At 31.5% G+C, this 24,999-nt stretch overlaps 1 protein-coding gene across 3 annotated transcripts in view; it reads right to left on the bottom strand.

Annotated features, from left to right (window-relative positions):
• The window catches only part of LOC126838937 (putative polypeptide N-acetylgalactosaminyltransferase 9), a 119,440-nt gene that overhangs the window by 80,435 nt on the left and 14,006 nt on the right, over positions 1–24,999 (bottom strand). For all 3 annotated transcript variants that reach the window (XM_050573763.1, XM_050573754.1, XM_050573745.1), the window contains exon 2: positions 17,029–17,088. The gene's annotated coding sequence lies outside the window, so the exon portion shown is untranslated. The remainder of the gene's footprint in view (positions 1–17,028; positions 17,089–24,999) is intronic.

Genomic DNA, 24,999 nt, shown 5'->3' on the forward strand with positions numbered 1-24,999 from the left:
TGAAAATGCATACTTATCGACCCTAGCTTTACCTTTCGGGTTGAAGTATATAATAACAATCACATAATGGTCACGGCGGCACCTTTTCTTATATATTGTCTATCTGTACGTGTACACACACACATACCTACTTGCAAGGAATCGAGCGCACAATTGGCCTCGGTTCAAATCCCGACAACAATAGCGTCTGTTCGGTGTACATATATTATTATTATAATATATAACGCTTCCTGATAAATTAAATAACACTAGAGACCGGCAGTTTGTTGAACTGGAGCTGGCGCGTACAAGAGGTGGCGGGATAAATGCTCGACAATAATATGAAAATAAAAAATAACTTTTGCTTTAACATCGGCGCACGAGGAATCTATAAAGAATATGCCATGCGTGCAGATTGAATGTATAAATCGAAAAAAAAAAACGTTTGAAGTTTAAAAACAAAACAAGCATACACCGACGGTATAGCCTTGCAAATGTTTACTACCACAACCGCATTGCTTATTCATTCACTAATGTTCCAGTCGGCGGAGCGAGTTAATGCGTTATTATTATTTTGTTTAAGACTATTATTAATGTACATGAACCGATAAACCGTCTTGGTCGTTTTGAAAAGAATCTGGACGCGTAGGCGACCGCGAGTGAACCAACGGAACGTTAAATATTCTTCGTCCACGGACTGACAAGTGGTCAGCACCATTAATAAAACTTTGACTGGTCCAATAGCACGGGCGGTCAGCGTTTTATAAATACCAAACAAACAACTACAGGATGGTTTAGAAACGTTTTACATAATGCATGTTTTGTTTACTCGACTAAGACCGCACAAAGAAAGAGGACGATAAAGCTATTGTGACAACAGCCCTTTATTTATCTAAAAACGACGTTCGCGCCTAAAATATAGATTTTGCTAAACAATCAAGTTGAACGTATCTTCACACTAAGCAACTTAAAAGTTACTCAACAACACTGCAAAGTGTATATTTTGAACACAAGTTTATTATTTACTCATAACAATAGACATGTTCTGATTTCCGACCAGATCTGAAATTGTGGTTGTCCGATACGCTGAAAACAGAATGCCTTGGTAGATGGTTCTGGTTTCCAAAACAATAATATCGATGGTACCACCAAAATGTGATTTTTTTCGTTCATAAATAACAATAATTACCTTTTAACCTTCTACTCATTGTATACCTACGAATATTAAAAAACAAGAGATTCAAATTTGTATAGTCAGAGATCATATCAAGTTCATTAAATGCATATAACTATACTCCGTAATGATTCATTAAACGTTGTTCCAGACAAATTATTTAAAAAATGCACTTATGTCACTTGATATGATGCTATCCAACCCTCATCATTTATGAATTAATAACTACTTTGTAGAAAATTTAAAGCGATAACAACGTACACGTTAAGAAGTTTACCAATTTTGGCTAAAATTCTGCCTCGTTATTATCAAGAAGCATGACATTTACAAAATATTAACCAAGCTTCGAATGATTAAGGTTAAAAATAAAATCAAAACTAACTATCATTACCATAAAGTCTTTCTAGGCCTAAGATAAATGTTTACTCTAGTACAATAGTGTACTCAGAAAATGAATGTGTGCAGGTTTGAACTATTACAGACTGTGTATCAAGTTTTAAATATATAAAATAATTATATTCTGAGAACACGACACGATGACTGTAGTTTATGGAAGCCTCTACCAAGTCAAAAGCCGCCGGCGCCGGCGGAGGAGTTTAGAAGAGTGTGCACTTGAGGATTGAATGCATTTTAAGCGTTGATTTTGTCGGACAAATTGAAATATTTCAAGAGTACCTGCGTGTCACTGAAAATGCGAATTTTTGGTACAAAAATAAGTGCCAGCGACGCCGAGGTCATCATCGCCCGGTCAGAAAAGTAAAAATGAATATTTCTAAATATCCTAATAAAAGTGTTAAACATATGGTGTGCTACGAAATTAATGGCATAACGCACAGATGTCTTATCTACATTTTTTAAAGACGATGTTTGGATATTCATAATGCCTATCATTACTCGCATTTAATAAACTTGTATGTCTTCTAAAAGTATAACCCTGGATATGGTAGATGTTCTACGATGACTTAGGTCATATATTTTTTTTTTCGGCAACCCATTTCGGACGCAAACCTATATTTACCGTTGCGTCTATTTAATTGATGTTAAAACTAGGAGTCTTCCAATATATTTATACACAAAGTGTAGTATGCTATTAGGTAATTATTTTCTTTACATAATTACATTTTCCGAAAAAGCGCATTAACACGATATGTGTACCTACACATATACTATGCCATCGATATTGATTCTGAAAAATAAAAACGTTTAATGGAAACCCTGTACAACGGAGAGGCCACAACGTCAGCCATCTGTTATGAAAATGAGTTATTTGGTATGATGTATTATGTATACATACAAGCTATTTAATACACTATAGTACCTACTACCTCCTATATCATTATATTGTTATGCGTTTATTATTATATATGTACGTTTTCTTCGAAACCCATCATGTAACGGCACTATCGTCCGTCAATGTTGTAGCGCGCTGCACGTCGTCATACATTAGGGTTTAGGCGAAACTTAAAAAAAATAACGATAAAGCGCGTGTGCACGTTTTGTTTGGTTTATCAAAGTTTTCTGGTCAAACTTAATTTGTCGAACACGGCCGTACCGGAAACGTTTGTATCAACACTAATCAGCTTCGTGCGATGTAACCGGATGCCGCCGTCTTACCACGGTAGATAACTACTCGCCCCGTCCCCCGTATACCTTGCCTAGTACACGCTATCAACTTTTGATTGGATCCAACCCTACGGATCGAACACAATCGTATAGTTTCGCACAACGCGAGCCAGGTACGGATGAAACGAGTGAAACAACAACTGTAAGCGACTTTGCACGGCAACCAGAAAGTTTTGATCCCGTTGGCTTCCGACAAAAGTTGTATGTGCCAAGGTTAATTTTTGCTTAAGCCGCGGCGTATAACAGTTATAAAGATTCCGACTCTATCCTATAAGCACATACACACAAGTCCCACAAGTCACGCACACGTTAATGTACAAATATACCGAGTAGTTCCTTAATTAATTTCCCTCCGTCTGACCGAGTCTGGAGTGTATACAAAATGCGACCATATCAAACCACTGGCAAAATGTTTTACTCGTACAAAAGTACGCTTTTATCGAAATATCGCGAAAAAAATACCTCTCGGAATGCCGACGAAGTTCGAAATAAAAAGCTCGTTGTGTTCAGTGAATGAAAGTCGAGAACAAGTGCTACTCTTCACACAGTCGTTACATGGCGGGATCGCGCAGTCGTTATGCAAGACGACAGTCGACACCACCGAGATTAAGGATAAGAGATAAAAAATATAATTGGCGTATGCGGTGCGACGGCATTACAACGAGACCTGATCGATAAGTAGTTTTTTTTTTTTTTAGTATATTATTATTATATCGAAACTATTATCCAACGACGACACGCATAACAAACAAGGACACGTGACAAAGCGCGTTCACAGGTCGTGTGTATGGATTCTATTGCCGGCGGGCGATGGCAACTGACTAATACGAGTATTTGATTTCTTAAATCGTTAATAACGTGTGTACACACAGCTGTTGTCCGTCATAAAAAAAATACCACATCGTTTTGTATTACCTATACTTCGAAATGACCAATTTAAAGTAAAATATATTTACCCGAGTAAACCAGCAATACAGTGTACACAACTCGAGAACAACTAGCAAAATATCATAAATCAATTAAAAGGGTCGAGATCTATTAAATTATAAAGATAATAACGCGGTCTACGTTTTTCCTGAACAAACCGGCGGACGATCAATCTAATAAGTGCGTGTGGCTTCATTAGTAAATTGCGAGCATAGTAAGTTTTTCACTGGAATAACTCGAAAAGAGCGTGTAAGTATAACGATATAATTGAAGGAGGGAAAGTTGTGAATTCCAAGACAAACAAATGTTCCATATATGTACTAAGGAGGAGTCTAAACAAAAAGTATCGTATGGCCGTGGTGCGTGTAGTACAACAGGAGTATAGGGCACACCGGATAAGCGGTTCACAAAAAATAGACTTTATTTTAACTCTAAAATAATTATGATTTAAAAAGATATATTTTTATATAATGTTCCATTATATTTTGAATAATGAAATGCATAGAACTTATTAATTTATGATGTCAGCTACAACGCACCTACTATGTTTTTTACTTTACTTACCCACATACATATCAAATGTGTATGCGTTACATTGCTTTTCGATTTCAAATATTCATTTTAATATTTTGCGGTACATGATAACTTTTTTCTCGGGTTCACCGTTTTTGTTTTTTAAGTTTTTGATTTTTTTTTTTTTTGAGAAAACTTAAGAAATTATTCATGCAAAACGACGACGACCAACAGAGTTTTCACGTGGGCCACTCTTATTTTCATGCGCACACTTTCCTTCCTCGCCCACACAACCTAAACGTAGAATGGCCGCATGCACCTAAACTGTAGATTTGATGACGACTGGGGAAAATTCCCACAGGATTATAAGTCGAAAAACTTTAAATAAATAAAAACAGGACGAGCGCTGAAAAACAACGAAAACCACTAAGCAGAACAAGCGTTGCAGAAAAAACTTCACCACGCGTCTAATATACTTGCACACGACTGTAATACATGATGCATGCTTAAGTATACATATATATATTTACAATTTAGATAAAAACATTTTGTGAGTAGGTTTGTTGTTAGCCCGTGCGAGTGCGATGAGCGGATCATACGTTTTCTTTGACCGAGAGTATTTGAAATATAAAAAAATAAAAACCGTACCTGTTACAGACTAGAACTGCAGCCAAGAGTTTTGTGTTTGAGTGTGTAGGTAGATTAATGACGAAGACGATGACGAATATACAATAATAATAATAATGCAATGGCGGATGCGATCGTTATAATAGTGAAATTATTATTGTGTGCTCATTTTGTAGGTAACAGTTTAAAATATCCATTATACACCTACGCTTTTGACTGGAATCATGAATACTTTGGGGTGTTCTCGTGTCCGTGCACTTTTATTATACACATACACAATACATCTATTGTAAACGCCTGGTTTAATGATACAGTATATTACGGAATTATTTTTATATTTAACCATAACATACTACACTAATATATAATATATACAATATTTTTTTTTACACATAAAACCAAATTTAAATACAACGCACACAATCACCATAAATCGACTACTATTAACACTAATGGACGTTAATTATCGAGCCAATTTAGAGATAATTAACAATTGTTACGATTAAAATGCTAATGATTAACTTTGCTAACCTAAAATGCATTAACCCTTCGGTGATTATATAGGTTTACTCAGTGGTTTTTTTAATGTTTATAATCTATAACAGCCAATAGATTGATCTACGCATACTCGAAGCTAATAGTTGTAATAATTATTTTTAAAAAGGCTGTTTGAAAAATGTACGAATAGTCTGTACCTAACTCTCTGAACTGTACGTTAAACGAATTAATTTCGAACAATCGAATTCCGTGTATGGAAACATTCAGAAATAATGGTAGTTATCACTTATCTCGTTATTGTATAATTTGAATCTAAGGTATTTTATTTTAATCACGAGTGAAGGAAGACATGGAATTGTTTAAAAATAAGGTATTCTCCATTTAAGATAATAATAGGAATTTACGTGTATTCAAACTTGTGTTTATTCAAAAAACTAAATGTTCGCATAAACACGACCAAAGAAATATAAACGTTTAAATCCCGAAAGAAAATACGGAGACTATTAAGTACCGTATCTTGTGCATTAAGCATAATGTAAAAAAAAATTCAATGTGCCGTCGGATACCCGAGAAAGAAAAAATATATAACTATAATATTATTATTTTTTATTCTGCAAAAACCGTTGAATATTTCATTGGAGACAATAAGAACAATATTTTTTCAAGGATATGCCTGCAGGCTGCGGGTGAAGCCTATATACTCGAATTCGGTACATATAAAATTGATCGCAAAATGTAAATTATGTATTATGAATATAACAATCGAACATGTAATAAAAACTATTGAGGAAAAAGGCTGTTACTTTTTCAAATTTATTTAAACCGCCAAAAAACATACTATAAAGTTATACATGATTGTTGATATTTTATAACTACAACTAATTGTTTAGCTTTGATTCGATAACGGAGAAGGTACCTTCTGTTTAAACTTCAAACTAATAGATATTTTTTATTGTTACTGTGGCGCTTAATATATATATATATATATAAAACTTAAGAAAAATTAATTTTCCTTTTTTGCTTGTGTAAAAATTCGATTGTATAATTTTAGCTCATTTTCAGAAAAATACCTGTAGTCAAGTAGGTACATGGGGCATTATGTTGTATATTATGTTACATACTGACAAAGTAATCAGAGTTGATGTACAAGGGAGATGAACATAATACATTAATTGTAATACGATGCGAGTTGAATATAATATATATAAATTAACAACATAATGTTATATACATATTATATGGTGTTTCCTTTTGACAAGTGGCTTAATTGAAAGCGAATGTTATAATATTACCATCGTGCAGGCAAGATTAGTTGACAATCTCAAATCTAAACGTCAGTACACATAGCTGCTAAGCTTATACCTACAATGTATAAATACATAAAAAACGCTAACTGCTCTTGATTGGATGTTATGGTAACGCCGTTTTAGATTGGTACAATATAAAAACACACGTTTTTGATACAATTTAAACGATAATATCCGGTTAGATTTGTTCGCCGTTGTAACTATTATATACTATATACATGTTTAAGAGTACCATTATTTTTTTTTACTAACTCGTTTTACATTATTTTAAAATATATTGATCTAAATATAATTATTTAAACGATGTGGTTTACACATGCTACACAATGCAAATTTCAAATATTTGAATTACATTAATGTTATTAAATTTAGTCATTAAAAATAAAATAAAGTGTTTTTTCATATAATAATGTTGTTTTAACTGAAAAAGAACGAATTGAACAAATATAAATATACCTTAAGAAGGTTTTTATTTTATAATAAAATTATAATTTTTTTTTTTATGAATCATTATTATTAATATTATCATCTTTATAATATAACTGGGTTTCTAGACAAGAACAGACTGAAACCCCATCTTTTTTTTTAACAGTTTTAATGAACTGTTTATGTGTATAAATGATTTACAAATAAAAAAACGTAAGTAAACATTTAAACAGTAAACTAAAATTTTATAATAAGACTTTTATTAAAGAATTGTTGTTTACCATGGTGATAATTCTAAACACATTTACTCATCACTTAGATTATTAGTCGATTGAAAATTTGCCGAACAATGTTTGGGGTAAAGTTTAGGACAATATAACGATTCAATTGTAAGTTTATGCCAACTGAAAATGGATAACGAGTAGTTTTAATGAAACATAACTACTCGATAAAGCAATATGTTGGCACGGGATCACAATCAACAGGATGTTTACTGTTTGGCGCGTTAACCGGATGCTCACATAACGACCTAATGTTCGATTTCGCCATTGGATCTTACACGAAAGAAACTGTACTCAGCGCAAACAAATGTTTTCTAATCCAAAACATTAACAAACATCAGCTGCTGGTCCTTTCGATTCAGTTCCTGCGGTTATTGCAGTCGGTGGATCGGGTATAATAAAAATGAAAGTCATTATGAATGAGTGCCAGCGACAATCGCATTCTAAATGCAACGACCTTGAGACCACATGGTCATATTAGATGTCGTCTTCGATGCTCATGGAAAACGAAGAGCATCAAACAGCAGAGGGCGTATCTATGGGGGAAAGTCGCTAAGAATGTTTCACTATTGGGGAATGGAACCGATATAAAACCCATTATAAAACATATACGACAGATAGTAATATGTAAATACCGGTCTCTCGTTCTCGGAATAAAATATGATATCCACTGCAGTACAGCCACTAGCCGGAGGAGATACCTGTACCTTCTCGGTTTTTTTAAATACTCAAAAAAAAAAATAATAATAATAAAAATAAACCCGTCTACCTCAGAACCGGTTTCCTTGCCTCGTCGCGTCTCGGTCACAGCCACCGCTCACCGCACACCGTCCACAGAATATTGTAATATTGTTGTTTGTTATCTTTTTAGATGAACTTTCAACAATTATTAATGATTTTCATGCGACCAATCTCCACAACATACACATAATAAAACAATTAATATTCATTTTAATGAAAAAAAAGTTCAAGAAAAAAATTCAAATGAAAAAACTCATATAAATAAAACAAATAACCATTCTAGCAACGCCTTTGTCAAAAAAAAAAAACAATCTTGTCTCACATAATAACACGTTTGAAATTCTATGGAGACCGATTAACATAAACTGCTTTTCCTGACGCATCAACAACCGATTTAGACCGTGTTAAACCAATGTTGTTTATTACAATGTTGATGATATTATGTACAATCTGGTTTTAATAATACATATTATAATCAACTTGTATAATTTTACACATACAACTTGTTGCATTCGTACCTAGTACATTGAGATCAAATGATGTACATAAGTTATTAATTTCTTTGGTTTTAGAATTTAGACTATTATCAGTAGTTACCTGATCATATCTTTACTCTTATATAGTAATCATATAACTTCAAAAATAATATTAAAATAATAACTCTGTAGGGCTCTTGGTGCGTTTATATTCTGGCCTGAATTATGAATAGTACCAAAGTAAAGTTACTCAGCATGATCGAATAATTGTATGTTGCATATTTATGACATTTAGATAGGTAAGGCCCTATATTAGTCATAAGGTTAATATTAAAAATAAATGTGTTTTATACAAAAGTAAAATATATACATAAGATAAATCATTTATAAATTAAACTATTATTTTATTTCCATACATTTATGCTTGTTATTTTAAATAATATTTTTAAATACAAACTTATTTGATTTTATTATTTAAGGCCCATTCACCAATGGTTTTAATCATGATTGTACACTAACTAGCCAATTTTGAGCGATTAAGGGCTAACCGCGACCGAAATCGTTGGTGATACCGGGCTATAAACTTTAATTTAAATACTTTTTATTTGAAATTATTACTTGGTAGTTTATTCAAATAAAAATACAATTGTATTAACTATTTGGATTTAAATTAAATGTCTGGGTCTAGCTATACTCTAGTGTCATTAATAGTTTTTACTAATTTAATGATGACTGGTGGTTTTCTTTTAATATAAATTAACCCATTGACATTTATACTAAAGTATAGTTCAAGTATATGAATTTATAATCAATAATAATATTGTTTTATAGTAGTTACGAGGAATATTCCTATGTTGGGATTTCTTTGGTTGTAATACACATGCGAGAAGCCGGTTTTAAGCTGTGATCTAGGTGATCGAGGCAATATTACAAGAAATAGCAGAGATAATTACTAGGAAACAGTACTCGTAGTCGTCCATCGGGTGACCGCAAAATCCGAAGATGACATTTCTTATAAAGGAAAAGGCCGTGGGAACGACACGACAAAGAGTCGGCCGTTGAGTTGTCGGCGTGATCAACATTGCGGAGTTGGATAGGTCACGATTATATTATAGTACAATCATGGCATTGGGTTGAATACATAGATCTTATACTATAAGGTCTAAGGTAGAATTTTTTCTTTTTTTTAGATCCGTTGCGGGCCCGAGAAGAAGATATACTTTTCAAACGGTGTCCGCCGTTTATACCTATGCAAAGCGGCCGTATTGTATGCATATATTACATCAATAGCGTAACCAAGCTCAGCAGCAATCGGACACCCTTTAACAAATGACCGGCGGGTTGGAAACGTGTCGACAGACGGCCGTTACATTATGTGCTCGGCCTTTGTTGCTTACGTTGACAATGGCGTACAGGGAATGTCATATGTTGCCAATACATTTGTCGCTCTTAGCTGTACAATGTCAAACCGCAGACCGTCCTACTTGGAATCCCGGGATTTTACTGATTTTTCGCTTTCCCTGCCGCGACGATCACCGGGTCCGATCTATACTTACCGGTTGACCCCGATCGCTTTCTCTGGCCGACCTTCCGCAGACAGCACACGCCAATCTCCCATCGGTCGCTTTCACAGAAAACGCCGCCCGGATGACGGTCACAGCATCCGTCTCCTCTTCTCGCCGACAATAATTCAGGGTCTCCCCGACGTATGTAGTGAGTAATAGCCTACCGTTTTGCTATGCCAGCGAAAACCATAAGGCAAAAAAAAAAAAAATCGCCAGCACTGTGGTCACAGAACATATTATTTTGGAGTCGGAGTGGCGACGTGGTCGTTGGCCGATTGGGAAATGTATACCTACTATTTAAAAGACTAAAAACAATATTAAAAAAAAATATATTCAAAATTACTATTATATCCAAAAACATACAGTGTCTTGCGTTAAAAGTTATATGATCGCCCTGTATACAAGTTTAATATGCACAAATATTAAAAATACTAACAGAAATCACGATACCTAAGTATCAACAGGTAGGTAATAATAATATACTCGTACAACAATATGAGAATTACTATACACTATACTGTAATACATTTTTAATTGCATTTTGGGCGTTTCTTTATAAATAGGAGTAAAAATGTATCGAGGGAACAGACACACAAATATAATATAAACGCATTATTGTTAAACCATATCTTCTCAGCTCCACGTCGAAGCTAAAACAACTATAATACACCAACCAGCTGTTCGTTTAACAAAACCCACACGAGCGCACGCATATAATTTGCTTGCCTACTTGTTATTCGAGCTAAGTGCGTAAATCGCGGATCAGGTCGATCAAATTTGAATTACTTAATATCGCAATAGTGATTTATAAGCGTAAACGTGACGCGTGCGGTGGCGGTTGACAAAAACTAGTTAGTCAAAATAACCATTTTAACCCGAACAGTGTTTATGCCAAATAGAATTTTAAAAACTTAATACGAAGAAAACGGTAAATACACGGATATAAAAAAAAATAACAATTTTTCAACATCGAGGTCAACGCCGCGGTAGTAAAATAGTTTTATTGAAACTTGTAATTCAGTTTTTAAATCCACTAATATAAAAAAACTATACAGAAAGACATGCCGTGAAACATAAATTAATTTTATTCTATCTGCGGACGAGTTTTTTTAAGTAATCTAACTTTTATAATATTTTAAGCCTAATTCATATTCCTCCCAAACCGTTGCAATAAACTATATGGTTTAATTGATTCATAATTCATACATGAATAAAAGATAATTGTCTCTGCTTCGTTCACCGACTGGGACCTACTATAAAATAACGAGTTTTTTAGATTGGTAAATAGCTTAAATCGAAATAAAATAACTCCGGTAACTTATTCGTCCAACACTTACTTGACAATTTATCCTGTGGAGTTTATAAAATATTTCTTAGTTCGTTAATGCAAACTACTTGAAACATACGTTTTATTTGGTTTAACTAATACAAATTTTTAGAAACGATATTATAAATAAACCATACGAACAACATATATATTTTTTTGTAGAAAATGTGACTTCATTTAACGCCTAAAATTGTAAATTGTAGTCGACCAATTTCATAATGTACGTGCCTCGACCTTCAAAACTAACTAAAACGTACCACCTGGCTACTAACCACAATTGTTTAAAAGTAGTCAGGAGTCTAACATGACCTTAGCACTGACTCCGGACACAAATTACAACTAGGTACTCTTTTAAAAGTGCAACACACCTAGTGATTAGGCGACTGAAGGTTTCTTTTAATATTATTGAATAGACAATTTACCTTTACCTTTTTACCTATAATTAGTATCATATCACTAGCGGTTAAATAATAAAAATTGAACTGATGCCGAGGGACACGCATGCATTTATGCTCACCGCGAGTGTAATTATATTGTTAATAGTTATGTTTATAGCTGGAATGCGCAAACAACTATACTTGTGCATCCTAACTGATTCTTAAATTCTAAGCGAAATGACAGCACTGTGAATATGTAAAAGATAGCAAGTGAAACGAATAATACTCACACACATAATAATATCATAAATGCATACTATTATGATAGCTGTAAACTCCGTGTTAGGTGTCAAGTGTTTTGACAATCACGCTGAAGTTGGTTAAAATTAAACGAAACATTATTTCTATTATAGTTAATAACATAATTATTTAAAAATTAATTTGTAACCCGACGTGAAAAAACATAAAAATTTGTTTTTATTTCTGAAACGGATAACCGGAAGTAATTGGAGGCCATCGAATATGAATCATTACCTTCTGTTGCCGAGACTAGGGTACCATACCAGTTCTATGACACGGCCGAGTAGGATATGTTAGGTTAGTGAATAGGTCAATTATTCGACAAGTGGTGAATCATTCACATCATTTCGTGAACGTTGTTAAAACAGGTATAAGTAATCATATTTCGTGTTAATCTGCTAAAGCGATACCTATCGACAATATTCAACCAAATATGTGTTAATGTAAAATTAATTTTATTAAGGAACATAAGATTATTAAAATAATAAAATGGACACTTCTTATAATTGGTAATAAAATCAACTACTAATGAAATGTTTAATATGATACACCCTATTTCGAAAAGTATTCTTTTTATGAAGGCAATTACGAATAATAACGTAAACACATCATTTGTTGAGTGGCATTAAAGATGAATTAACGAACATTTTATATTAAATAATAATATGGTAAAATGTAAAGGATGGATCTCAAGTAGCATTATAAGTATAATATAAATATTAATTAGGTTATACTTTTAGCAGCATAGTAGAAATCAGTAACGTATTACTAATACTTTTAGGATAATAAGATGATGCTTAAAATAAAAGATGTATGCATTGAAATTAAAGAAGCACGGAAAGATAGAGCGTACCGTAATTTGCTCACTTTCTTGTAAATAAGAATATAAAATACATAATTCATATTAAATTAAACCTATTTACGAAATTATTAAAAACTCATACATAAGTAAAATTTTTAATTTATATGTTAATCAGTTTTCTTACATACCGCACAAGTGTTTATAAACTTTCACAAGTAAAAAAGTAAATAACAATTAAAAAATATGATTTTTACTGTTTGTTTAATAAATATATTATACTACCATGTCTTAGAAATACAAAATACTTTTAGAGTGATACAGTTTTTTTGGGAATATTTTAAAAAGTTCACATATAGGTGGTAAACAGTGAGTTGGGATATACATGTGTACTGATTTGTACAATAAGAACATTTTATCCGATTTAAACATAGATTACAAACATGGGGATAAAAACGGTTTATATTGTATTTAAATCACCCAGTTTCGACGAACACTGTTAAGCGCTTAATCGTCTCAGCCCTATTGTAGATTAACAAATGTGTTCAGGATTAACAGTAATGCCTGGTGAAACTGAATAAATAATTTACCTAATTGATATATATATATATATATATTTTTTTTAAATAATTAAATAACATACTTGATCATTATGTCGTTATGAAAATATGTAATTTGCAGTATGTATTTATCATAATTATAATTATTTTGTTTTCATAATGTTAAAAAGTTTTTTGCTGATGTATTATTTAATACCGCGCCCGAGGGTAGTTATTTATAATTTGTTAAACAAATTGATCAAAATGTTCGTAATAATGTGAGTTACGATACATTACTTAACGAAATAGATACAGTATTATTTATTGTGAAATATTTGTATACTTACAACAGATGATGCTGATGATTTTTCGTCATTAACTGTAAAATGACAGTTAATAATATAGAAAAATAATTTTAATATAAAATTATAATTAAAAGTAAAACCACATTTATTATTTAATCTTGAAATACAGATTGACTAGATAAATGTTACGTTTTATTTGCAATATTTTTACACATTTGTCACCTCTCTCCATTGCTTACATTATCAGAAACGTTATTTAAGATAAAAATAGTGGAAATTTGAGTAAGATAAAGTTTAATAATATATAGGTTTAATTTGCAATAAAGGTACAGAATACGCTTTTATTATTTCGGTTCAGTAGGTACGAAGAGCATCATGTACAAGGGAGGGAGGGATTCAATATATTATACTTGCGAAGTCGTTAGAAAATTATTTATTAAACAATTAAAAAATCTGGAAAATGTATTTGAAAAAAAAAAACAATAGATACTGTAAATTATTACCTACCGACAATAAACGGGTCTGAACGCTTTAGCCAGATAGTATTATGATGGTATACACAGGTGTACGTTTAAATAATAAATATAATAAATCAAACAAACACGCGCAGGATATGTGTTAACACGGAAAACCATTTAGGATTTAAAACCAAAAAAGGTAGTAGGAAATCAAAACTGCTCTGGTTTCGTTTAACAATATTGGGCGTCCGGTGCCGGTTCTAAATCAGAGGAAGGCGGTGCACATGATGACACAAAACGATGATCGCACTTGAATTGAGTAGTATAATCGACGGTCGTAAACGCTTTTCCCGGCCAACGCAACGTCCCCCCGAGAATATAGTATGCTATTCATTGATGATACATGAAAAAGCACATGCCATATATAAAATAAAGTAATTTCGTTAGAATGCTACTGTGGAACTATAATATCATTCTATAATGTTGTTATAAAAAAACGCGCTTCATATAACATTATAGATTTGAATATTACATTTTACAGATAAGCATAAGCTTTACCCAAACATTGAATTGGTGATCCTATTTCCGTAGGATTTCCGTAGTAAGTATACCGCAATCAAATTCAGAAATAAGGATATATATATATATTGTATCATCACACATCATATTATGTTTTCAAAAGTATAGCCTAATCGTCTCCGGACGCATTATGTTATATTAACGTACAATTCATGCGTTCACTTGTACTTTAATGAATTTTTCAACATTTATAAGTATGAGTTTTTAATTTAATAATTCAAACAAATGGTTAACATTAAATACATTTTTATGGAGAAAAAAAAATGTTCCTACGACAAAGACCAATATCACTTTTTCAATAAACGTCGCGGAATATTATACCTATATATTATCATTAAATTAAGCAAGTTGAACAAAACTAGTAAAAAAGTTACAAAAAAAATACCAAGTTACCAAAATTATTAGCCCTAATCAAAAAGCTCTAGTTATTTAAAAAAAAAATTTAACTTTTTAGATTAAATTATTAAAATAAAAAAACCTGCTGCCAAATTATTGGCACTTATTCCTCTAAACTAAAGGATATGAATGTAACCCTCGCGAATACCTTTTTGTGACAACAATTGTTTTGAAATTCTCTTATTGGGGTCTAAATGGTCCAACATTTAGGTAGTTCGACTGATAACAGCAGATGGATCACTAGAAAAATAATCACTCAATTACCCGGTTGCCAACAAAATTTAATCAGTTCATCTAGACAACTAAACAAACATACTGGTAACATTTTAGGGAAATGTTCAAATCCGCATAGGCGTTATCGACAGACATAAGTATTGCACAAACGAAAACACACCCTCATACTCAGAATGCCAAGTTGTTTTTTTTTCGATAAGAATACAATATATGGGCCATACTCCCATCACGGAATACGAAATAAAGGTATTTCTAGGTAAAATTGTCCTCTTTAAGAAAGCAAAATATCGATTTTAAATGGTAATCATTTAAGCATGCATCTTCACTCTTCATGGAAAATAAGTTACAACCACTACAAAAGACATTAAGTGTGACATTTCGCCGAATCGCAGATTTAATCTCTGTAATAATATTACATGGAGACACGAATGATGCCAAAAAGTCACATGTACTTTGCAAGTCATGCGTACACTATTATGTTACTCATCTATGTTATACGGTGCCTTCGAGATAAAAAAATATTTAAAATAAATAAAAATAAAGTACTACTAAATATTAACGAGATTATAATAACTCAAATAGTTCTTGTCTGTTCTACGGCTGTATCTAAAGTATTCGAGTTTAAGGAACCAATTTCATTTTGCGAAAGGAGCATGGGCCACCGCACAAAACGTTACTATATTGTTGTTGTCATCGATAATGTACATTTTTTTTAATCATAAAAATGTATTGAATAACGTTCAGCAAACGTATATTTATTTACTGTTTGGAATTACGGTTAAAGGCGAATGTTTATCTTTCCCAAGACCGACAACATTTTAAGGAGCATAACTCACAAACTTTTAGAACATCAAAAAATCAAGTTTTCGTATTGACGTTGAAAAAATTGAAATATGGTCCAGCCTAGTAGTACACGAACAATATATTATCTATATATGAACCACATAAGTTAACGAGAAACGCGATTTTCATGTAAGCACTATATAGAAAGTCGTATTTTTCTAGCTTTTTTCATGTTATTTTACGTTATGATTTAACCCTCCTCGATTATTTTTTAAGGGGCGTGTGTATAGCACGTAAAATGGTCCCCGAACGGCGGTAAACCCGTTACTGTTATTATAGGCTCTCCGAATTGCGTACGGGATTTATGACATCTAAGGCATGGTAGAGATTAAAAAAAAAAAATAATAACGCATACGACTATGTATTTTATGTAGTGTTTTTAATCCTCTTTGTCGCGATTAAAAATGTCTGGATATATAAATCTATAAAATTGTCATTGTCGCTTTTATACCCTATGTAAGTCCCGGTAAAAAATATAATTTAAAAAGTCTTTATAAACTTTATACGGTTACACGTGGAAACCCATTAACTAGGCACAGTTTAAAAAAAAAATAAGCGCAAGTATAACCGGTAAATTAAAAAAAAAAAAAACTTAATATGTTTGTGTGCCGCGCGCGGCGTTTTTCATAATATAATAATTGATCATATAAGATTTATATCGCACTAGAATTACAACTTTGAAATTTAAATCTACATTATGAACTATATATTTTATAATTTTGACGATTACTTACGTTTGGTCTTATTACTACAGCAGATTAATTTTTTCTCTCTTTCATGTGTTTCCGTTAAACCTGCGAACAAACAGCTGATGTTAGCAAAGAAATAACAGTATTAAATATATATTAGTGTAGGCGAGATAGAAAATAATTATGAAAGACGAGGTAACAATAATTAACAAGCGGGACTTTTTGGAAAATCATAAATGGGAGTTAACTAATCATCAAATCACTAAACAACATACTAAACATTTTATTAGAAAACTCAACATTTAGAGAAAAATAGCCGTTTATAAATCACTATACATTGATTTTCGGTAAACTTTTAGTGTTAAAACGACTTAAGAAAAAATCATAAATCGTAATATTGTACCTATTAAAAAAAAAAAAAAACTACTGACACACGATACCGCGTTATGATTAATTTGACACATCTCCACTATTTATGTGCTAATTCTTATGTTTTCGCATACAACCCTTCGATCAATTAAAACTTTTTCGCAAATTATAATATAATATCTTATACGTTTCACTTGCCAAAGTAAAATAATATTTATCCGTATGCAATAGGTAATATAATTGTTTTAGTAAAAAGCCTTAATCATTAAGGCTACTTAATTTAATCCTTTTTTAGAAAAATAAACGCAAAATTGTTCGCCAAAAGTTATTCGGCAGTAACAAACTTACAACATTAAATCCTTCGGCCAATTTTAAATTAAGTTTGATAATGTTTTTGAATACATTAAATAACGATTTCATAACAGTAAAAGTCGTTTAAAGATGTATAACGTTTAACATAAAAAAAAAATGGTAGTATACTGCCGATTTAGTATGTTATGGCAGCAAAGAACCTATTAAAAAAATAAAAAAACGATCGATTACGGTGACCTAAACATGTATAATGTATTACGTCAGGCAAAAATAAGAAGAACAATATAATAAAAGCATTTTGACGACATGCGAACCAATTGTATTTTGAAGTTTACTTGACATTTAGCTACGTTATTCTCAATTCATATATTATTATGATAATCAGAGTCGGGTCATTGTAATATGAAAATTGCTAATCATCTACAGTTTTTGAAATTATAAAACTAAAATATAACTAAAATTGTACAACGTTTGCTATACGATATCAGGTGGAATAAATTATAAGCGAATGGAAAAAATGAAAATTAAATTTTTATTTAAAATAAAACAACATTTTTTTACAAAGGAAACTAAATGTCAACTCATTGCTTGTTTAAAAAAAAAAATAATTTACATTTGTTCTATCCCATATTATCTTTACAATCAGCCGTCAGACTTTATGAAGACGCTTTTACTACTTATATCATGTTTTCAGCTTCGCGCTGTAGCTAGAAAAACGTTAGTAGTATAACAAGTTTTTTTGTTTAATATTTAATGTTACCGATTCCATCAATAGTATTTTGTAATTCCAATGGTTTAATAATACCTAACGTAAACTATGGTGTTAACTGTACTATCAACGAGTCTAGTAATGGTCTTATACTATATATTTTATTAGTAATATAATGCAATTATAAACAAAATTAAGCTAACTCAGCGGTATATCCTATATTATTGTACCTATCGAGTTCACTCTATTGGCGATATTGTCAGACTAGACATCACAAAGCCTGTAGCTTATTCCATTTTTTTTGTATTCAAGTAACTTCCGTTACTATTATTTTTTTCATTTATTGACAAACATAATATTATGCTATTAACACACTGCGTGTACATTTCGGCGAAAAAGTAGAAGAGCGTTTACACGTAAAATATATTTGGCCGATTAGTCGGAAATTAGTTCCACCGGCTGTATCTTTAAAACAATTTTTTTTTATTCTGTTTATTTAATAGAAATACGGCTTGCACTCGCCGAAACGGAGGTTTTACGCAGTACATCCTGAAAATAATCCCAACGGTTGGTATTATCCACTGTGCACAACACTGAAGGAGACATCAGTCACACTAACCTCAACGAATCGGTTAAAACTTTACAAAACTGCTGGTCAACCAACCGACGTAGCTTAGCAATATCACCTGTGCTTTCTGATTACACCTGCTTAGAAGCATTATAATCTAATTCATATTATAAAGCGCATAGCAAATGATCATCGATTCATTTAAATATTAAGAATCAAAAAATACCATTCACACACACACACGTTGGATCGGCCAGTAAAAATTCAATATAATTGTTACCCCAACGAAATTATAAAGATAATATTGTTCTTACACGCTTTACGCCAATAGACCTAACCTACATAAAAATGTAATCAAGTCAAATAATTGTACACATACTTTATGCAATTTTTAATTTTATAACAAAAATAACACATTATTGCAATAATGTAAAATGCGTGTAATTGTGATTTTATGCTATAAAGAGACTTAAGTAATTAATGATCATACTCTGTTAAAAGTATTTTGCAGCGGTTTTATAAATTCTTTATCAACACATTTTTGTTACTAACCAAACTGTGAAGCTATAGGCTATAACATACCAAATACGCATATAAGGAAACACCTATCTTCAATATAAAATGAGGGTTTGTTAATTAAACAAAAGTTTAATGACGTCTAACGTCATGTCGGTAAATAAAAAAGTTTCTTTAGCTATATTATAATAGAACTACATTTATTAAACCACTTTTGTATAAAAGCAAATGCAAGTAAATACAGACATAAAGATACATATCATTAGAGGTTTAAAGTTAGGTAAATAATCCATTAAAATGTAGTTTGATGGTCACTGAAAGCTTAAAATATGATAAATAAAAACCATTTACATAATGGTTTTATTATATTTAAAAATACAATTATTAAAATAAACCATCTTGCCTTTTTCTCACACAATTTTTTCTGTTATCTGATTGTTTTGCATTAATTATTACATTGTATAAATATATTTATACATTATACAAATACTCTATACTTAAATGAATATATAACATATGAACTCAATGAAGTCATTGACGTTCAATCTAACATTTCATAAAACCAAATTTATCAAATGAATTAACATAAAACAACAAAGAAATAATGTTAATTATTGTTTTCATTCACGCTATATAAAACTAGAATAATGCAAAAATATATATACGTGTAACAATTTTTTATTTATAACCCGAAAATCAAACTATAAGGTGTGTGACGTTGGGGGTCTGGGATGTGTGGGAGGAAAGGACATACTGGCTTTTTTATAACGGGTAAAATGTTGACATTTTACAACCACCCAAATAGGTTTATTACACATTATTGTGTTGTACAGATTTAATAGATGGCCAGGAAGAAAGGTTAATATGTTAGGGTTAGTGTAAGAAACCGCTGGATTATGAAAAATATATTATGGAAAAAGCTTTCGACGGGCTTCTAAAGGTATAGCCTTTATAGTATATTTGTTGTAAGAAAAATATAAATACTATAACTATATTAAGAGATTACTTTTTTCTATTTTGCGCCAGCAATTGTCCAACATATTATTAATCTTTGTTTTAATATATAAAAAGATTATATAACTTTTACTTATAGAACTTTTATCAAATAAAAGCCAAATATTGGCGTCAAGGTAAATACGAGAGATACACAGCTAATTTAGACTTTGAACTAACATATTTAATCTTATAAATTTGTATAACTATAGCTCTGTCTCTCCAAAGTCCCACATCATATTATGTAATGTTTGATTCATGGCATTTTGTTATTGGTGATCAGAGCGAGACCCAACGTTCTATAACATTTTCTTGCTTGTAGCGTCTAGTACAGACCCTATGATATGAAATATGAAGAGTACGATAGTAAAAAAAAAAGAGATGTCGGGTCACTTCATTTTTTTACTTCTGTGCGGTAAAATAAACACATGAACGACAACCTTGAAGAGTTCTTTAAACTTTTTTGATTCGAGATTTGTCTGGATTTAATTTACGTTAGTTTGTGTGTAACAATTACTAGTGCAACCGACGCGACGGCCAATAATCTTAATGACCGCAGGAAACATGGGGCGACATTAGCTATATTGTCCTTATACCAAGGTCGTTCTAATATAATATAGTCGGTCGGTGCACTAGGCGACAGACAAATGTATACCGCGTTTACACTTACCGGTGTTGCCAAAGAGTTCAAATTTCAACAATAGACCTTTAGTTGATAGCTGATTTACCTTTTCGCACAATAAAGATTTCATACAGAAAACGAATAAATTAAGTGAGTAACAACTAGAGCAAATAAAGTGCTCGTATGACTTCAACTAGTTGTTTTATTAACAAAATCATAAATTTAAGTAAACTATTTTTGGATTTATTTGAAACTAAAAAATACAGTTGAAAAAATACATGTTTTATTAAACAATACAAATTATTAACTTGCCTAACTTTGATAACATATACAAACAGATTACCCAAATTATCTAAACCAGTATCACAAATGTAAAACAAACATTTTACAAACAAATTAAATTTAAAAATAATTATTATTTAAAGTTAATCTATATTTTATTTTAATTACCCTTGTGACATTCTAATTGTGAAGATCAAAGATCGTCTACCAATAATGTATTGTATTTATACAGACCCACGTCTAGCTCACATTTATGTACAATAAGGAATTAATTAAATTAACAAACGGGTTCTTTGTAAGCAACACAAAATGGTACAAATCCTATTTGAAATTCTACAAGCAAAATATAATAATGTAATATACAATATTAATAATATAATACTATGTTACTGCCTTATTGCGTTATTCTGAGTTTAAGATATATTAAAATCGCTGTGATATTGGTTTAGCAAAAGTCACTTAAGTAAGGAAAAATAATATTACTTTGTATGATATTTATTTTGTTCTTTAACGATTATAGCGCTTCTATATATTATAAAACCTACTTCGTTAATCGTTACATACACGTAACATGTTTATATACTTCGCATAAAATGCGCTGAATTTTTAATTATAATATCAGTTTACACAAACAACATTTTAAATTAAAGTACACTATATTTAAAAAAATATTTGGATCATATTTGTGATTTTGTCATGTGTTGAATGTTAACTAGTTATTAACGTGCAACTGAATATGTGTTTAGTTCAACGTTTAGTTCTAACTAACAGTGTAAATTATATTTTATTGCAAGTCAATAAAACCACCAGCTATTCCCATACATTATACAATCAAGAATAATCCAACACAAAATAATGGCACATAATTAACGAAAACGATTTAGAGGATATATTATAATGTATGTAGGCAATAGGTATGATATAATATATTATACGATACATGTATTTCTAAAAAAGCCCATTGCAATAAACAAATTTAGTGCACGCGATAATCTTATCAAAGTTTATAATTGCTAGACTACCAAGTAAGAAGTATCTATCCTAATAATTAATAATAGTTTAACTGAAACAAATAAAATGCACACTTCGATTAATTTGTACAGTACTTAATATTGCTAAAAAGCATTTTTTTTAACTGCTTAAATTTTGCAATAGACATAGGTTTGATATTTCAAGGAAAGAAGCGCCGAGTATTATATATTTATGTGAAGCAGATGCAAATAAATAAAACCCCATTAAGCTCCTTCCCTTCACAATATATATATATATCAATCACAGGCTAGCCGAGGGGACCAAATAAGTTTTTATTTAGGTACACCAACTTTTTTAAGTAAGGATAATAATCAATAAATAATTGTTGAAGTAAGTACAGAAGTGTACATAAAAATTGAACGAAATATATTCTTTGTACCAGAAAATTTTACTATTTGTACATTAATTTAATAAAAAGAAAGTTGTTTAAATGTCAGAAGTAAAAATAAAATAAAATCGTACAGATCTGACGGCTTTTTCATGATGTCCAAAAGGTATTATCTATGAAACAAAAAATACGATGCAATTTGTGTTTTGTGAATTATTATCTAATTTCACAATTTCGTCCTCTGTTGTCGACCATTGTTGTCTAATTTACGGATTCGGATCAGCGACTTTAGATCCACTTGAATGTCTGATATAATTGTAATATAATTTTTGAAGTAGGTACAACATTGATATATTACAAAGACATATTGCGCCATAAGTGACTATGCTTTTATTAGCGGTTTTGTTTTCGTTTCATTTATTTTGTGTAATATTAACCCGAAAATGTTCGTGCACACCATGTGTGACCCCGATTACCCAAAGAAGTGAGACCGACACTGAACTAAAAGAATTCATACAATACTATGGCGAGCTTGATTATGGCAGTGATGGTAATATAGTAGCAACCAGCGTGGTCGTCGGCGGTTCACGTGAGAAACAGCGCATGCGACGCCCATGAGACAAGAAAATTATGTAATTTAAATGAAATATCAAAACAAGGTTACATTAAATCACAAGTTAGAAAAAAATACTGGAACGCGACAGAAGACATTGCGTGGAAAACCCGTAAGAATATTAAATAATTACTGATGGTTGCCATTATTTAAAGTCAATTTTAGAAGCGCTTCTACACTAAGTAATTACTACCGAGTTAAAGAAACGTGGCAAAATAAAAAAATGTGCTGTGACAGCGAAAAATCGGATATTTCACTGCCTTAGCCTTCTAATTCGTAGACCGTAATGCATACCGAAATGGAAAGAATTATTAAAAAGTGTACACTAACAAGATATACGATCACCATTAAGTAGTACCTAGGTGTTTAACTTTTATCTTCCTAATGTATCGATTTGGTCTAGAAACTTTTGAGAAAGGTTACTGGAAAACGTGTAGAGTAGTTTTACCATCCATATGTTAAACAGTAGGTTCAATTAAAAAAAAAGTAAATGACATGGGTTTCATGATAATTATGGTGCAACAAAAATCAGTCAAATGAAGAAAAGTTGACTGGTTGACGTGTAAGTGAAAGCGACCACGTTAGATATATTTTAATTAAAACTAAGCTTGAGTTCTCCAGGCATGGAAGTCATCGACTTCAGTTGTAACCATACAAAAAAACTATTTTTTTATTACAAAAAAATGTCACACCTAAATTATCGATATTGGTAATATATCACTATATAGTTTGAATTGAAAACTTCAAAACCATTCAACTCCCGTACAGTTTGTTACACAAAAAGCATATTATTACTGAACACATAATATAATGACAAACAATTTTTGATGTGTAGCAGTAAGTAGAGGTCAACGTATTTACGAAAACGTGAATTTTTTTTTTTTTATTGTTCGTACGCGTGTAATCGCTCTTTTTTGTAATCATCCGCTATAGGGTAATATATCGGTTGTATTGCAAACCACTTTTTTTTAAATGCGTGCGTTTAACCGATTTTTCACGTGGAAAAAAATGGCGACGCTTCGCCCGCATATTATATTTTTCGGTCAACAGCGGCGGAAATATTTTTTAATAACCGAACAATTAATTTTTTTTTTTTTTTTTTAATTAAATTTCTTCACTATGTGGGATTCGATTTTGCAAACAAACAATACTATATATACAGTGGGATAACGCGCTTTATCGAAGAATGTAGACCGTGTACCTCTACGACAGAACCGACATCTCGTTCGGTGTCTGGAGGATGTTACGAGCGGTGTACAAATAGCGGCGAGATCACAGATTGCACAGCGAGAACAAATTTAGGTTAAATACATACATATATGTACAATGTATCTTTATATATATATATATATATATACTCGTATTGCGTATTGTAGAGGGAAAAAATGTGGTAAACAAAAAACAAGCGTGTCGACGAGAGCTGTTGGCATTTACCATTAAAAACAAAATGTATTCATGACCCTTTTGTTTTCTTTTATCGATGCGCCAAATAGCTCGAGACTGGAAAATTCCGACAAACCGTACACGGCAAACGTACCAAACATGTTCGTACTTATATAAATTGTAAGTATGAAACGACGTCGAAAACTTGGGCTAATGCTTTCCGTACAGAAACCGCGAACCGTCACGAGCGCGCCGAGGAAATGACAAAGCAAATAGCGTCTTATCACGA

This window comes from Adelges cooleyi, unplaced genomic scaffold, assembly GCF_023614345.1.
Source record: "Adelges cooleyi isolate 19-005CV unplaced genomic scaffold, UGA_ACOO_1.1 ACOO_flye_CR_arks_rails_tigmint_CR_PRNA_108, whole genome shotgun sequence".
Lineage (NCBI taxonomy): Eukaryota > Metazoa > Arthropoda > Insecta > Hemiptera > Adelgidae > Adelges > Adelges cooleyi.